Source organism: Crinia signifera, chromosome 8, assembly GCF_055691185.1.
Source record: "Crinia signifera chromosome 8, ASM5569118v1, whole genome shotgun sequence".
In the NCBI taxonomy this organism is placed as follows: Eukaryota; Metazoa; Chordata; class Amphibia; order Anura; family Myobatrachidae; genus Crinia; species Crinia signifera.
The window spans coordinates 165,532,580-165,551,181 of NC_139224.1; the positions used below are offsets into that span (position 1 = coordinate 165,532,580).

Here is an 18,602-nt window from a genome sequence, read left to right on the forward strand (position 1 = left end):
TTGTTTGAAGCTTTGGAGAGAAATGGAAAGTCTAGTTGAGGAGAGAGAAAGTTCCACTGGTGGGAAATTCATCCGATAATGAGCCCTAACCAGTTAGAGGAACAGGAGAACATTGTCTCCAGTCACCGCATCTGCAGAACAAACTTCAATAAAAAAAAGACAAGTAACAAGCTGGATGTGGAAACAAACAAAACATTGGTGGAAAAAGAAAAATACATTAAGCAGGATAGAGGGGAACCATAAAAATAATATAATCTAGGCTATAATCTGGAAATACTGACAGCCTCAATAGCACAACCTTATGGTCGGTATGGCAGTAACAGGTCTGTGACTTGCATAACAAATACAGCTACAAACAAGGTCTAGGTAGATAGGAGGCTTGATAGATGCAAAGGTCAATCAACTGGACGGAGACTGGCAAAGCCACAGATACAAGTCACATCGGTTACTCTGAGAATTACAGTATATATGGGGAAATAAACAGAATAGTCTGAGTGTTGGAAACCTGCCCCCATACACTAGGGCGACTTGTCCTTAGGACAAGTCGCCCCCGACTTCCCCCTGAGCTTCCCACTTGATGTGCCATTTTTTACATGTGATAAATCGTCTCGATTTATCACATGTAAAAAACCCGGGGAGCGCGGGGGGGGGGGGGGCTACAGAGCAGGGCTGCTGGTGGGAGCAGGGGGGACTGGGGACGCTGCGGGGGACACAGGCAGCATAGAGCCGGGCAGAGGGAGCCAGGAGCTGTCAGTACTAAAAAAAAAAGCCTATACAATGAATGGGCAGCCTGTGATTGGCTGAGCGCTCTCTCAGCCAATTGCTGACTGGCTGAGAGAGCGCTCAGCCAATCACAGGCCGCCCATTCATTGTATGGGCTTTTTTTTTTTATTCAGTACTGACAGCTCCCGGCTCCCCCTGCCTGGCTCTATGCCGCCTGTGTCCCCCGCAGCGTCCCCAGCCCCCCCTGCTCCCTCCACCGCCGCGCCGTCCCACTAGGTCCCAAGTCAGGTGGTCGGACGTGCAGCAGGTCCGACCACCCGACGCAGATCCGATGCGCACGGGACCGTGCATCGGATCTGAAGGTGCCCACAGACGCATCAATTATCGAATGCGTTTTGTACTTTTTAAGCACAAATTGCATCTTATGTACAATTATTGGATGGTGTTTATGGGCTTGTGCGATGCGATGCGCGTTCCCGGGAGCCCGATATTGTATGTCTAAAAAAGTTAGTGCTGTACGTACTTTTTAGACTACATCTGAAATTTAACATTACAAACATGGGTTCATCACATCGCATCGCATGCATCCAAGTGCACATTGCATCGCAAGCTGGAAGAAAAATTGTATAGAACCATTGTACAGACAAAAACGCATAGTACAGTACAATTGTAGCGTCTGTGGGCACCTTGAGCCGATTTTGGTCCGATTTCGGCCAGATCCGACTGATCTGGCCGAAATCTGACCAAAATCGGCTAGTGTATGGGGGTAATCCGAGTTGTGCGCTCTTGAGTATTTCTTGAGTATTTCTCCGGTTGATTAGAAGACCATCCGTCCCGCAGAATTTGAAATATGAAAGTAATAACAGATTCCCATCTTCTGGGACCGAGATAATTATAGGAAATTACCAACAGTGCCAATGTCACCGATGTCCTGGTGGGCAATTAATGGAAACATAGAAAGTAATTTAATTTAAGTAGCATCTCGGAATTCACTAGAACCATGGTTAGTTCATATAACCAATACAGAACATGTACTAAAGTATATTTATACAGTACGTTCTGGGGGCTTAGTGCCCAAATTTTTACAAAGACGTTTAGTTACTTTTTACAGACTATAATATATCATCCATACTTGCCTACCCTCCTGGAAAGGTCGAGAGGCTCCCAAAAATTGGGTTCCCCTCCGGAAGGGTGGGCAAGCCTCCAGACTTCAGCTGGACACCCACATTCCCCCCTGGCATCCCAATAGCCTGCCAGGTAAATACCGGCATTCGCGGGTGTACACTGAGAGGGCGGGGCTAAAATAGGCAAATCGCATTATCCGAGTGGGGGTGGGGTTTGATGATGGCATGCTCTGGTCCCGCCCCCAAAAACCCTCCTGCAGTTCTCCTCTCCAGGTTTCTCTCATAGAGGAGAAATTGAAAGTCAGCAAGCATGACATCATCACATCGGTCATTTTGTTGCTAAGTGATTGTGTTTGTTTAATCAGCAGTCTACGTTATACACTTAGAACAATGGTTCGTGATCACTTTGGACCTAGATACCCCATGGCAGTCTATTCCAATTATCTGCGATTTAGATTTTGGTTTGAACAAACCCCACCCAAATCTGCACATGTTACGTCTGCCCCACCCGCAGTGCACATGGTTTTGTCCATTTGATATAAACTGTGTTTTGCGATCAAGTCTGAATAACCCCCTATGTCTTGTTGTGGGGTAAGAGACTAGACTACCGAATGTATCTGACCTGAACCATGCAATGTGCCAAGGTACCAGATGAAGAGATTGCAGCGGGAACAGTCCTGAAGGCAAGTAAATAGAATTGGGATACACAGGTCAAAGTCAGTTCAGGTGTCAATCAACAGCAGTTTGTGTACACAGCAGAGGTCAGTCCAGACGACACTGGAGCAGTCACAACAAAAAGGAGACCACAGAGGCCAGGACAGACAGGGGACAGCTGCTGACATGCAGTATAACCTCCATCATATCCCACTGCGGCTGCCATTTAAAGCTATAGGCTACCAATCAGGATGCAGAATAAGACGAGGCCCCATATCACTCTGGGCTCTATGCACTAAGACTCGGAGGGAGATGAGGCGGGCAGTGATAAAGCACCATGCAGTCGGCTCCTAAATGTCATTTTCCAACACTGCCTGTAACTTGATAGTTAGGAGCTGATTGGCTGGAACTTCTCTCGGCTTAGTACATAGATCCTATGTGTGTTAGTCACATATAACCAGTGCACAGAAGAGTAGATGAACTAAACAGGGCCCGATTAAAGGTCCCAGGTGCCCCAGGCTAATACACAGGTAGCTCCCTTTGTAATGCTGCTAAACACACGTGTATGGGCGCTCAGGGAATCACGTCATACTGTCCATGTGCATGTAAGGAAGGTCATACAACTGGCATGTAGGGTCTAATGCGGGGCTGGGCAATTATTTCAGCAGGGGGGGGCCACTTAACACTTCCAGTAAATATCCGAGGGCCGCGCTCCGGAAAAGGGGGTGTGGCCACTCAAATGAGGGGGTCCTTGAGTGTAGTGTACCATGCACTATTCCCCATTTTATACATTATGCAACACAATAGTAGACCCCTTATACTTGCCCCTTATACATTATGCCACCCATATTGAGCCAAAATTTACATTATGCCACACAGTATGAGTCAAAATTCACATGCTATAATCCAGTAAAGAAATAACAACAGCATCCCGTACCATGCTGTTATCACTCATATCTGCAGCTCCTCTCTCTCCCTGGCCACAGATACCAGTTCCCCTCCCTCCTCTTTTCCCTGGACTCAGATAGCAGCTTCTACCCCCTCTCTCCCCTGAACACAAACTAAAATATTTGTTTTCAAATTAGCGGCATAGCGCTGCTGATGAAACATAGTCAGATGCTGGGCGGCATTGGGGGTGGAGCCAAACACTGATGTGCTACTGTGACCCACTCTCGCACTGTGGCTCCTCCCCCTGATGCTGACTAGCGTCTGACGTCATACAGGAAATCCGCCACTAGTAATCTTTGGGCCCACGACTGACCTTCAGACCGCCCCATCCCCCCCTGCGCACCCGCCCCCCCATTACTAACCTAGCTGCGGCATCGCCCTTCTTCCTGCACGCCTCCTCGCACAGTGCAGCCTGCAGAGTGCCGACCCCAGGATACAGAGGGGCTCAGCGCTCTGCAGGCTGCACTGGGTATTGTGCGTGCCTGGCTGGGGGGCCGCCAAGTGGGGGAGGCAGTGTGCGGCCGCAGGGGTGGGGGGGGGTGGCACTGTGCTGCTGTCGCTGCCTGGGCCCATCCAGAGGCCAGTGCCCGGGAAAGCTGTACCCACAGCACCCCCCCCCGTCGGCGGCCCTGAACATGGAGGGTGATCCCTGAGTCCTTCTTGTTGTTTTCTTCACTTTGTCTGTTTGTAGTTGGCCATGCAGCGCTAGTGTCACATTTCCTGTTCTCTGTGTGTCCTATTGAGACTAATAAGTGGATTTCTACATGAATAAACAGAACGTTATTACGGGACGGGATTTGTATCCTCAGGTTTGTTGACTTTGCAGCCACGAGATGTCAGCTGCCCCATGTGCTACATGCAAAACATCTTTTTCTTTCTGATCTCATTATTTTCCAAGTAACCCTTTGTGTGCCGACATCTCTGTGAGCGATGCGCAAAATATCTGCTAAAAATCCCTGCGCCGCTCACATTTCCTATATCAGGTGACATTACAGGTCGTTATAAAAAGGTTTGCTGGGCAATTTTCACCCCAATTTTGACAAAATCACTTGGCACTCATAGGGTTAATCAGTGTTTGAAGATGGGCATGTGACAGGACTGCAATGACTCCGGTATTATATACAGTCTGACTCCATATACAGAAGCATCTATATTTTTGTGCCTCCGCAATGCTGCCAATTTTTCTGTGGTCCTGTAATAATTTTGATTGCTTAATGGGGTCCCAGAGCACAATAGTTTGAGAACCCCCTCTCTAGACAATAACATATTGGGTCTAACCTTCCACCATCAATTCAAGCATATTAAAAAAAACGACATAAAGAATATGGCATCGTTTTCATAGTACTTTTCCCAGAGTCCACCCACCCCCTCTCCTCTTGGCAAGTGCCTTACATTAAGGCAACAATATCACTGGTATATTATATGATCAGTAGAGCTGCCACCACAACATGCAGTGTAAGGGACAGAGCGGAGCTGCTGCACATGCCCAGTGTACCAGCTTAGTCCACCACAGTTACTGTATGTGTGGACCTGAGCCCTCAAACATCATAATGGACCAGAGAGCAGCTGCCAGGAGGAAAAGACAGGAGCCTTACCATGAAGTGGGAGATTGTGAGCTAAGATGTGTATCACTGCCTCTATTATGTTTGTGTATGTTAAACTTTCCTGACCACTTATCGTATTTAAATGTTTGAAACAGCCTATACTATAGACCATGGGTCCTCAAATTGCGGCCCTCCAGATGTTGTGAAACTACAAATCCCAGCATGCCTTGACAACACTCCCTTATAGCAAAACTGTGGCAAGGCATGCTGGGAATTGTAGTTTCACAACATCTGGAGGGCCGCAGTTTGAGGACCCATGCTATAGACCATCTGTACTGTTACATATTAATACTGTATTCCATACAGAGGAATTGAGCGCCCTTATCATTCAGTCTCTCTGTTTCCCTGGGATCACTGAAAACCCTTTCACACCACACAAATAACCCAGAAAGATCCCGGGTTGTTGCTGGGATAAAAGCAGTGTTATTCCTGGGTTGGACACGAGTTGCTGGGCAGTGTGAACAGGTAACCCGTGTCCCGTTTACTTCTATGGAGGAGGTAGGGGTGTCACCTCAGTGCTGCATCCTCCTGCACCCACCCGCCTGACGTACCACCACTCCACCCTGCCCCCTGGATGATGTCATGAGCCCAGCAATAAGCCGGGTTGCTGTGGCCAGGAAACAGTAGAATTACCATGACCGGGTGTAGTAGCTCGTTATTATCTCCATATTTAATTGGTTGTAGTCTCAGTGATTTGCATCTCAGGTCATTCATACCAAACACCCGTATGCCTGCCAATTAGCTGGTTACCTAATTTGTCATGGATTACTTCTTCAACACAGAGAATTAGTAGTTATCTAAACAAAAATAAAAACAAAATAAAATTGTTTCAATGTAACCAATGCGCTGATTACCGAAATCTGAAGGATGAGGTAATTATTGATTTAACCAATCACATTCAGAATGGGCCGCTAACAAGCAAACGTAGAATATCCAAAATTCCAACCAATTTGGCGAATGCAATGCAAGCGTAATGACTTCACAGGCAGGGGGAAGGGGGGGTGGGGGGGGTGGAGATTGGGCTTGTGTCTGCCTCACTTTCTGTCCCATTGTCTCCCAATTAAGATGTTTTATTTTTAACCCAGGTTTGTTCACATTCTGCAAGTCTGTCGCATCACTCCCAGCGCTCTGCCAACCGCCCGAGGCATTCATTGGCAGCTATGCATAAAACATATACACTGAAGAGGTGGCTGCAAGCAGAGGTGCCAGCTCTGAGGGGGCTGGAAACACGCCCAATATTTACAATAAACACTACAACCTCGCTTTCTGTATATCTTCATTATTATTGACGGCTATGCAGGAACAATAAACCCCAATAACAAAGGGGTTTATTCTAGTTCATTCTTTCTGACAAAATCCTTCTTAGATGGACAAAACCATGTGCACTGCATGGGGGCAGATGTAACATGTGCAGAGAGAATTAGATTTGGGTGAGTTATTTTGTTTCTGTGTAGGGAAAATACTGACTGCTTTATTTTACACTTCAATATAGATCTCACTTTGAAGAAAAACCCCACCCAAATCTAATTCTCTCTGCACAAGTTACATCTGCCCCACCCGCAGTGCACATGGTTTTGTCCATCTAAGAAGGATTTTGTCAGAAAGAATGGACTAGAATAACCCCCAAAGTGCCTGATTCAGACCAGTGCGTATATATCACAGCCTAGCGTGCAGGTAAACACCCCTCCCCCCAACGCCCCTGCCGAACGCCCAACCCCACCCTCTGCCTGAATCCGCCCACTATCATGCGTGTGGATGCGGCCGCACGGGAGAGAAATCTTTCGATGGTCACTCACCATCGGATGACCATCGACTTTTATATTCTGGCTGGAGATGGCTGAATTCGGGGCGGGCGCTGATGTCATGTGCTTGACAAAGGATCCAGGCAGGATCCGGAACATGTTGCAGGTACAGGAGGAATTCTAACTGTCGTTTTGGAGACCAAACCATCACAGTGTTTATACTGATTCCCGGGGCAGTCGCATCATCCGGAGATACCAGTCTGCTAAAGTGCCATCTGACGAGCCTTTTATTCTCACCGTTCTGGTAAAAGTCCCCATCTTATTTTTATTTGGAATCACCTCGTTTTTATTGATGCCATTATCCCATATTTTATGGGTAATTATTCACATATAAGGGTGTTTTTATAATAAGTTTGTGTTGAGAACGTATTACACTATTATACTTTCCGTATCTCTTTCATGTTTTAACATTTTGGCGACCCGCCGAGGGCGAAGCTACCCATACGAGGGAAGTACTGTTTATACTCTGTATGCCCATCCACCACCCACCCCTATCCTGCCAACGCTTTGCGCACAAATCTCTACTCACTTTTTTATGTGACATCATCTGACCGCCCAAAGCAGGCATGAGCAGGCCTATGTTGGCAGGGGTACGCCCATAAAATGCTGGGCGATGCCCTCCTGCCTGCCCTCTGCCCACCCAGCCTCGAGCGAATGCCACGGTGAGTGCACATGCGCAAACTCCTAACATCGGAAGAGGGGATGAATTTGATGCGCACCGTGAGGGTCTGAATCGCCCCCCTAAGAGAAATTAGGCCCAGATGGGATACGGTCACCAGGTCACCAAGCACTAGGTTGACACAAGCTTTAGGTCGACATAGGGAAGGTTGACAGTCAAAATGTCAACATGGGATTTTTCAGTTTTTTGAGCTGACATGTGCCGACATGCCCTACCGCCCACTAGGACGTGGTGTGAGAATAAAATAGAGTGCCGAGCCTAGCGAGCCATTCGAGGTGCGCTTTTTAGTGTCCATGTCGACTGTGTCGACATTCGGGACAATAAAAGGGACAAACCCATGTCGACATTTTGACTGTCAACCTTCCCCATGTCGACTTAACGATTGTGTCGACCTAATGACTTGTTGACCTAACCCATGTCGACATTCATGCATGTCGACCTTCATGCATGTCTATCCAATGATCCCATTGTGCCCAGATTATCCAAAAGGGCCACATTTTGTATGATTTTGCCACATAATTTAAGGCATTGATTTTTTTTTTAAAAGTCAGGATATGCCCTATAAAATATAAATCACTGCTTAACGACCTACGACTTAAAAAAAAAACAAATAAACCCATGTCAACTTTTTCACGTGTCAACTTTTTTCTTATCGACCTTTTGAGCATGTTGACCTGTGGACTTTATATGTAGACACTGTAAATCTATCAACCGGAACCGTAAGCCACCATTGATAGGCGAATACTCTTCCAGACTGCAGGAACATTGGGGACAATTCAGATCTGGTTAGTTGGGTACGGATGTTTGAGATTTGCGCATACGCAACTATGCACATTCGCCAAACATTGGGAGCTTGGGTGCGCTTCACACCATGGAGCCATTCGCTTGGTGAAAGGGAGCGACAGCAGGGGAACTCCCAGCATTTTATGAGGTCCCATTAATTACGCTGGGCGTTCCCCTGTTAACATAGGCGTAGAGATGCCTGCTTGGGGCAGGCGGCTGACATCACAAATGACGTCAGCACCCACCCCGAAATTGGAGGATTGCGGCCATCTGAAAAGGAATGTTGAGCAAACATCACATGATTTCTCCCGCTTACGGCCACCTGCCGGTACCGTGTTACCGTACACATCCCTTTGCATGTTAGGGAGGGGATTCGCGATGCGGAGGCGGGCATCTGGCCGGACAGCGTTCACCTGTGCACTCGGCTTTGAACATATGCAGCCTAGCAAACAGGTCTGAATCAGGCCTAATTCAGACCTGATCTCATGGCTGCAAATTAGCAGGCTGGGTGATTATAGATATGTGTACGGGCCGCAGCGCGCATGTCCGGGGCCGTCCTGCGAAACAATCCTGATACTTTTATTAATCGCTGGAGGAAAGCAAGGCGATTGACAGGAAGCCGCGTTTGGGGGTGGTGACCGGCTGTTTTCGGGGAGTGTCAGGGAAAATACAGGCGCGCCCAGGTGTTTAAAAGGAAGGCATGTGACGTCAGCTCCGGCCCCCGATTGGACGGCTTCTATTGTAGCCGCCAAGCCGTGGTCTACTTACCGTATGCACACACTGGACAAATCAGCGAGTGTCTTGCGAATTGATTTGCAGCTAATCGCAGACTTGCACGGGGCGGGGCGGCGTATATCTGATCACAGGGCTCCACAAACTAGCAGCCCAGCAATCATGTCTGAATCAGGCCCATTGCTCCAACAGACGAAGACAAACTTTCAGTCCATGCGGCTGCCTGATAAGTTCTGGTGTGAAGTTATCTGGCAGGTGGGGAACGGGAGAGCTGAGACTAATTATCATTTCAGGCGTATTTGATTCATCTCAGCTGCAGCCCACATGGCTTACATACAATCTCACTAAATACTCCCCCCCCCCCACCCCACCCCCAAAACACAGCAAATATCCAGAACAATACATTGCAAAAAAATAAAAATCTTAATTGGTGATAAATATAATAATGGTGCACAGACAGGGGAACAATATCCATCTAAACTGATGCATTATTACTGTAACTGCTGTTTAATGTATTCTCTGTCTGCAGCAGCACAAAGAGATTTATCAGATAATCAGGGAGATGTTTTACACAGCATAAAACCGCCACAGATGACGCTGAAGCCTTATCTTTTTTTTTGTCATTTACCACCAAAATGTAATCCCCCCCTCCTCCGAAACTGGCTGGTGTGACTCTGAGCAGCGTTCAATCGCCTGTCGCCAAAATACCCATACAGTCATCCATGTGCCCTCATGCTGCATACAGACAACCTACACCCATGTGACAGGCAGTATGGACTGAATCACAGATAGTTACTAACACTTTCAGCGCCGCAGACATTCACAACTCGTCTCTGTCACCTAAAAGGTTAAATACATTTGCTCTGAGGTTCTTGCAAGCAAGCAGAAATACAAATGTCTCTGTGGTTTTATAAATACGCAGGAAATACAAAAAAAAAAAAAAACACACAAAGAACAAAAAAACGACGACAGAACAGACAATAATATAGCAAGCAAAAAATTCGATGTAGCAACAAAGTGAATATTAAAATCAATAATTGACAAAATCGTAGACCGCAGCCCAGATTGTAAAGAACAGTCTGAAACAATACCAGCTCTCTTACATGGTATAACAAAGTTCTCCCTTTGTTAGGAACACAACAGCACACACCCACCTCTCTCTCTCTCTCTGAAGAGCAAACTTCCATTCCTGGATGTTAAAAAATCTGAACTGGCTAATTAACTCCCTGATGTTCCAAGTAATGGGGCTGCGAAGCCAGAGGGGGTCAGTGGAGTATTAGACAAACCTCTTATTATAAATATTTGGGATTAACCATTTATTTGCATTTTGCTTTTCTCCTTCCAGATTCAGGTTGGGCACAGCACCACGAGGACCCTTGTACAATCAGATGTTTCCTATTAGGGGCCCCTACAGAGGGTCTTTATATCCAGTCATTTTCATCAAGCCACCGAACTAAACAACCTCACTTTCTCCTTCTACGGTGCAAATGGGTGAGAACATTTGTTTGCTTTTTTTGGGGAGGTGGGGGGGCCTCTGGGAAAACACGTACAGTTATTTTGCCAATACAAGGCTATGTCATCCTTTTCCTATTTTCATAGCAAATTCATTGTTTTCAATAGGTGGGAAAGCCATGTAGGAATTTACTAGTATTAGGGGAAGGGGGGTGTCAGCAGCGAACGGTTTTATCTGCAAGGAAACAGCTGGGAAGTCTACCCTGATATTCCACAGAATGCACAGGAACAGTCACAGCCTCACATTCCCTTACTCTCATTCTCCTCAGTCGTGGAGAAGATTAAAATTAAAGAACGGGCGAACGGATCGGCTTGCCTTACCTTGGTAACGTGCGGCCGTCTGCTTGCTGCAGGTTTGCAGACTGTATATGTTGCTGTGTGTGTGTGTAAGTGACTGACTGTGAGAGTGGGATGGTCCTACATTCTTACTTGATCAGCCAGATGCTCACAACCTCTTTCTTAAGGAGTATGAAAAATTTGCCTTCTGCGAAACATACCCAGCGTTTTCTGACTGCGCTGCCCTTCCTTAAAAATACAAAAAAAGGGAAAAGAGTCTTACAGCTTTATCTCCCAAACCTCCTGGAAACTATACAACACTATTCTTAAAAGAGAAGATTGTGGCTCCCACTCATAATTGTAAAATATTAATCTTGATTTTGTTCTCTTTGATGTAAGACGGATCAAATAACTTCTTGGCATTGTATCGCCTGCGAGGTTTACACTAGGAATATGTTATATAACCGGGGCATTGTTCCTCCACTGTTTAAATGCCCCCTATTGTTCATCATACACCCCTATAGAAGAGGTACGGCGCTGAGTGGTGTCACTTATATTTTTCTTGGAATCTAAAGCACTTCCTATACTAAAATAATATAAGTAATGGATTTCACCAAGTTCCCCCTTAGTGTCTGTTCTAGAAATAAGATGAAAGAAAGGAGGAAAAAATTAGGATCTATTATGCAGGGTTGCACTGAACAACAAATACTTTTTCATTGCTTCAGAATGGAGGTACCATTAGCCACATAATTTACTCAATTATGGGCCTATGTATTAATAATCGCTATGTACTAAAGAAACCGTGCAGAGACAATGGTAGCGATAACGATGTCCCTGAGCAGGGCTGTCATCACAAATTGTGGGGTACTGGACTTACAAAGAGGGCCCCCTCTCAAACCCACGGCATGCTTGGTAAGACTTCCGGTGACTCTACATTATGTCAAGGGAAATGTGGACTTTGTTTATGACAAATTATACTGTACTTGATAGGATCCAGTCCTGGGCCCGGGACTGAAGTCCTTGCAGTCCCACGTTGGTCACGGCTCTGTCCCTAAGAGTCACAACCCGGCTGCATCAGAGGAGACTTTCACATTGCTAATTCTCCAAAGGCATAACAGATTTGACACATCTGAGGATGGCGTAAACCAAAAGGACCAAAGTTTCGCTTTTCAGAGTTTGGTGCACAGGGGTCAGACCGTAGTCATCATTGATAACGAGTCTTCAGCACTAATTAGCCTTCGGGAGGAGATTTCTCCAAAGACTTCTGCTTTAGGCTGATAGTACATAGCAACAACTCATAAAATTATGCAGAGTGTTGTTTCTAGATCATTTTTAGGAAGAAATTGGCCCTTTAGTCACATATGCCAGTTTTTAGTCCTCTCTGCGAGAGAAGACACAGCGCTGTCTCTTCAGGGGGCAGGGCTGAACTGGCATATCATCAGGCCCCACCTCCAATATAAGGAAATGCTGGCGATTTGTGGGTTCACGGACAGGGGGGCAGGGCTAAATGGTGTCATACTTGCCTTTAGATCTGCCTCTTCACAGCGCTGCTAGGCATACAATGTTTTTAACCTAATCTTGGCTGATTCACTTAGAAGCGGGCAGGCAACCTATGTTTCTGGGCTGCGGAGGGGGGGGGGGGGGTACTCTAATAATGGGGAGCCTCCTACAGCGTCCGGGAGGGTAGGCAAATGTGATCTATAAGGAAACACTGACTACAATGTATTCTGTCAATACAGAAGTGGTTACTCATTTATTTGGCCTGCAAAAGCAAACAGCCCTTGTTGATAGATTTCGCCTATTTATACACAATATGGAAAGTTCTGAAGGACGCTGCCCTTCTGTGATTACCAGGTGAACCATGTGAATGTAAGCAGAGGGTATACTAGGTAGGATGCATGTGTGATTCTTTGTACATAGCTCATCTAGACTCAGGCAGTTCTTCTACTGCTGGGTAACTTGCATGTTCCCATTGCTGCTTCACAAGGGCGGATCCAGAAGAATGTGACACAAGCCTATCGCATGGGCACTGGCATCACAGATACTGGTGCCTGTAACTGCGATGCCATCTGGGGTTCAGCTCTAAGCACTGGAAAATCACAATCACCTGTCCATTACTGGGCCATAGCATCTACCACCGCTCATAGGCGTGTGCGCATTGAGTGTTGGGGGTGCACAGGCACCCCCTAATGCTGTGCCCACCCTTATGAACACATCCCTGCCGCTAGCAATACGTTTTACCAAAGACTGTATTCCATTAAAAGAAGCATCCTTTAATCAATTATGTGTGTTTTACATTGATAATTGTACAAGAGTTGCCTCCCCTCCTGCATTCTGCAGGAGACTCCCTGACATAGCAGCTATCTCCCTCTCTCCCTCATTAGTCTAGCAATCTCCCTCATGTCACCTAGCCCACATTACACTGTTACACCATAGTTACCTCCCCTCCTGCATTCTGCAGGAGACTCCCTGACATAGCAGCAATCTCCCTCTCTCCCTCATTAGTCTAGCAATCTCCCTCATGTCACCTAGCCCACATTACACTGTTACACCATAGTTACCTCCCCTCCTGCATTCTGCAGGAGACTCCCTGACATAGCAGCAATCTCCCTCTCTCCCTCATTAGTCTAGCAATCTCCCTCATGTCACCTAGCCCACATAATACTGTTACACCGTAGTCACCTCCCCTCCTGCATTCTGCAGGAGATTCCCTGACATAGCAGCAATCTCCCTCTCTCCCTCATTAGTGTACCAATCTTCCTCATTTCACCTAGCCCACATTACACTGTTACATCATAGTTACCTCCCCTTCTGTATTCTGCAGGAGACTCCCTGACATAGCAGCAATCTCCCTATCTCCCGCATTAGTCTAGCAATCTCCCTCATGTCACCTAGCCCACATTACACTGTTATATTTTTGTGGAAAAAAGGAATGAGAGACAGATACATTTACATTGAATCACCAGCACCATTTCCCAGCACATTACCAAGTATAGTAGCTCTTACTAACTGCTTTGGGGCTCATCTACATTTGGATATAAGTCATTTTAGAAGATTCCCCTCAGATGTAGCAGTACACACCCACGCTTCTAGGTGCCACGTTCACAATCTATTTTCGCAATCTCTCCATATATGGAACTAGACACGCCTTTTAGGTGGAGCATGACACGCCGCCTCAATGGGGCGCTGTGCAATTTTCTACTACCAACTATAATCTCCCGGAAACTAGTTTTCAAAAGTAGGCAACTATGAATTGTACTAGACCATTATCATATCACTACATTCCTGCGTCATCCATATTTGTTTATGACTTTATTTGCATGTACTGTTACACAGAATAGCTGGAAGATTAAAACTGAACTAGGCAGGAGATTATGGTGCGGCTGGGAGACATTTTATATTGTAACCAGTGCCAATAAATGATGGTAGACACACCCAATGGGCAGTATTAGACATGCCCAATAGGTGGTTCTAACCCCACCCGTTTGACGTTGCACCACCTAATAAAATGTGCTGCACACGCCTATGCTGCCGCTGATTGGGCCTAATTCTGTAGTGATCGGAAGGTGGCGAATTCGGCCACTTTCCGATGTTTGGGGGTACACGTAAGTACGTATTTGCGCACGTGCAGACCCAAACAATGAACAGCTCTGGCGAGTTACTCACTCGCCGGGCCGTTGGAGGAAGGGCGAGGGGCGGACGGGGGAGGTGATGGCGGTGGACCATGGGAACGACCAGCATTTTATGGGCATCCCCATGGGTACACGGGCGGGCGGCTGACATCATAGGACAACAGCCGCCTGCTCCTTCTTTGTCGCAGCACTTGCGTATAAAAGTCGGTTTTCACAGACTTCTGATCGCGCAGGCAGGAGAAATCATTCCCCTGCTAGCGGAGCCAACCTGAATAAGGGCCATTGTCTGGTGTTTAGAGAACTTGGAAAACAGCATTAAGAGATCTAGTCTTAGGGGGGGTATTCAATCCCGGGTCACGGCTGACGATCCTTTACTGACCCTGGCCCATTTTTGTTTTGCTCTACAGCATAATCGCCAGGCGGGATTCAATGTCCCGCTTGGTGATCGGCAAAAAGGGGGTGTGTTCGCGTAGATTCAACCGGGATTGTGACAATTCATGGCCGTTACCAACAAAATGGGCCTGACTGCTTTTAAAGTCGGGCCTGTTCTGTCGATCTGCTCTTCAATGCGGTCAGGCAAGACAGCATTCAGTATGCGCCCCCCACTATTTTTCCTGTCGGAAATAACGACGGGGATTGAAAACCCCATCACTTCTCATCTGAAGGAGCTCTGAATGCTAGATCACATACACCTGCTATTAATACCACACAAACATATATATGTAGGTTGCAGAAAACATTCAACCTTTAAGATAGTGCGGTCGGACGGCCGATGGTTGGTGTTTGCGCATGTGCAGAGGACCTCACGGAGTGAGGTCCTTGCAGAAAACGATCGTACGGAACCATCCGAGCAGGGGGCGGAGAGGGGCATGAAGGGTTGTTTGGGCTCATTACCATATGCGCACGCCCCGCATTTCATGGGCGTTCCCATGAAAACGCTGGGCGTACGCATGGTAATGCGGCCGTGACGCACGTGTGGGGGGCGGACAGCTGACATAGCCGGATGCCAGCTGCCTGCCCATATCCCTGCTTTCGCACGGAGAAATGTCCGAGTGGTCTAGACCACTCGGAGCTGTCTGACCGCTCGGTCCATCATTCGATGGTCGGTGACCATCGGAGGATGGGGGAGGTTCCCACAATGGAGGAGGTGTTCACATGAAACATCCACTCGCGATCCGTACGCTCGGCGTCTTACCGCATTCGGACGGCGTGAGCGATCCATACGGTAGGTGGGGCTAAGAACACTTGGTTCCTGTCCGAAATACGCATCAGCCCGAATCAACTAGAATAAGAGCCAGTATACAGTAGTTAAGGGAGGAAATACCTCACCAGCTAGTCTATTGATGTACTCAGAGAAGTCAATTTAGTAAGATGTGTGTTTTGGATGTTGCCCATAGCAACCAATTAGATTCTATCTATTATTTTATAGCAGGTGCTAAATAAATAAGAAGTATAATCAGTTTGGTTGTTATGGGCAACCTCCCAATAGAACTCCCCATTTTAGCAAATTTACCCCAGACAGTCTCATTCTAGCACTGAAATACTAGTATTGCACATGTACTGTAAATAAGACCCAGGATGCTACAATTCCATCTGGAAATTCTTAGGGTACTTGTGGAGTATCACGGCTCAAATCGTATGGCATCGTATGCCATATGTAGTGGCATACGATGGCATACGATGCGATACGATGTTTTACCGATTTTTGAGCATTTTTGCTCAAAAATCGTATGCCATCGCATGACATCGTATGCCATATGTAGTGGCATACGATGGCATATGATGCGATACGATTTTTACCGATTTTTGAGCATTTTAGCTCAAAAATCGTATGCGATCGCATCGGATGCCATACGATGGCATCCGATGTGATGGCACCCGATTTTGCACTGAAATGCATCAGAATGCATTGAAATGTGTATTAAACTAGTGAAATGCCCCCAAATGCCATTTTTCATAGTGCACCACCCCCACTATCAACGTGAACCCGAAGCGTGGCGAGTGCAGCGAGCCCGTGAGGGGCGGCGGTACGCGTCCTACGACCTTTTCATACCCCCACTATCCATGTCGGCGTGGAGTTGAGAATAGAATAGTGTGGCGAGCGCAGCGAGCCACCGAGCCCGAAGCGTGGCGAGCGCAGCGAGCCCCGCGAGGGGACGCGGATACCTGTGAAGCCCGCGAGGGGACGCGTATAGCTGTGAAGGTATCCGCGTGCGCTCGCCACACTATTCTATTCTCAACTCCACGCCGACGTGGATAGTGGGGGTATGAAAAGGTCGTAGGACGCGTACCGCCGCCCCTCGCAGGCTCGCTGCGCTCGCCACGCTTCGGGTTCACGTTGATAGTGGGGGTGGTGCACTATGAAAAATGGCATTTGGGGGCATTTCACAAGTTTAATACACATTTCAATGCATTCTGATGCATTTCAGTGCAAAATCGGGTGCGATCGCATCGCATGCGTTTTTAGCATACAATCAGCATACGATGAAGGTCGTGGGAGCCGTGATACTCCACAAGTACCATTCTTATAAAATAGATAACTATTTTATGATTTAGCTTTCAGCTGTGCTCCGATAACAACCATCAGCAGTGTTATAACCATACTCGCCTACCGCTGAAAAAGCATGCAAGCGAAATTGTGAAAGTAAAGGCCCCCTACACTACGCGTTTTGGGAATGATTTCACCCATTTCTGGGGGGATTAGGCTTAAAAATCAGGTCAAATCTGCCCAAATTTACAAGTGTATGACATCCGATCTGATCCTGTGCCCGGTCCTGTGCGAATTGGAAAGGAGGTCAGGCGGGTTGCACATAACTTTTGTGCAGCCGTCAGCAGAGCGGCGCGGGTGCTAAGCATCCGATGTGGCGGGCGGGGAGATTTGAAAAATCCTTTTCAGAAGACTGGGTGGTTGCTGATTGGCGTGTAGTTTATGTTATTTAGTCCTGCGATGTGCGCTCCCGCGTAGTTCACATCGCAAGCCAAAAACAGTATGTGCATGCAGTACTTTTTGTACTAGATCGCATCGCACCACGACGGCGCAAAACGCATCAGCGCTAGTAGGTATGTTCTACAATGGCAAAACCATTAGCGTGGACCAGGTGTTCTCAATTCCGGCCCTCAAATAGCTCCAACAGGTCATGTTTTCCGGAATTGTTTCAACATGCACAGATGAGTTCATTTGTTGAGCAGAGTCAGTGATTACAACATTTGTCTCCAGTCTCCACGACCAGAAATCCTAAAAACATGACCTGCTGGTATAACATGAGGGCTGAAGTTTCCTAACCCTGCTCTAGACCAACTTACCTGCTCGCTCTGAGATAGCATAAGTGCACATAATTAGTGACGAGCGTTCTTAAGTGGTTTTCCTTCCTTTTATGGTAAACACACCTGCAGCCAATTCCTAAGGGTCCCTGGCACTGGATTCACAACGATTACATCATTTTAGTTTGGACCTCTTGTCTGAATTTCGGCAAGTAAGCGCCAATACTGCGATCTTAGGATATCTGGGCACATAACATTCTGTAACTCTTAGCTGTATTTGTGCTGCGTCTACAAAAGTGTAAACTCTGCAGAATAGCTATCCTAAATCTTTAAGGAATCTATTCTGTAACACGCAGCCTGTCACACACTCTCCCTCCGCTGTATATGTGCATTAGAGTGTGAGCACTGTTAAACATCTATAATTCCAGGCACATATCGTAACTTTAAGATTGGCACGCACTGCACCTCGGTGATGTCACGCATACCTCCCAACAGGACCCATTCCAGGAGGGACAACATGTTCTGCTCCTGTGCTTCCCTCTTTATTTACAATTTCTGTCACCTGTGTTGAAAAACTTTTCTTTTTCAAGTACTTGCCAATCATAACCGAAGAGGGAAATCCAGGAGCAGAGCATTCCCTACTGGAATGGTTCCTGTTAGAATTTACACCTCCCTCTGGAGCCTGATTAAAGGTTCCAGGTGCACTAACCCACAGGTTCTCAAAGTCGGTCCTCAGGACCCCATGCAGTGTATGTTTGTCAGGTCTCCTCACAGAATCACAAGTAAAATAATTAGCTTCACCTGAGGATCATTTAAATGATGCACTTGTGCACCAGTCGGGTGACCTGGAAAATATGAACTGTGTGGGGTCC

General features: G+C 47.0%; 1 protein-coding gene across 5 annotated transcripts in view; it reads right to left on the reverse strand.

Annotated features, from left to right (window-relative positions):
• The window catches only part of KANK4 (KN motif and ankyrin repeat domains 4), a 152,078-nt gene that overhangs the window by 110,303 nt on the left and 23,173 nt on the right, over positions 1-18,602 (reverse strand). The window contains exon 1 of one of the 5 annotated variants that reach the window (XM_083157652.1): positions 10,883-11,033. The exons of 3 other annotated variants lie outside the window; for them this stretch is intronic. The gene's annotated coding sequence lies outside the window, so the exon portion shown is untranslated. Of the gene's footprint in view, positions 1-10,882; positions 11,034-18,602 lie in introns of those variants that run through there. One more of the 5 variants, XM_083157657.1, reaches the window with a different exon arrangement.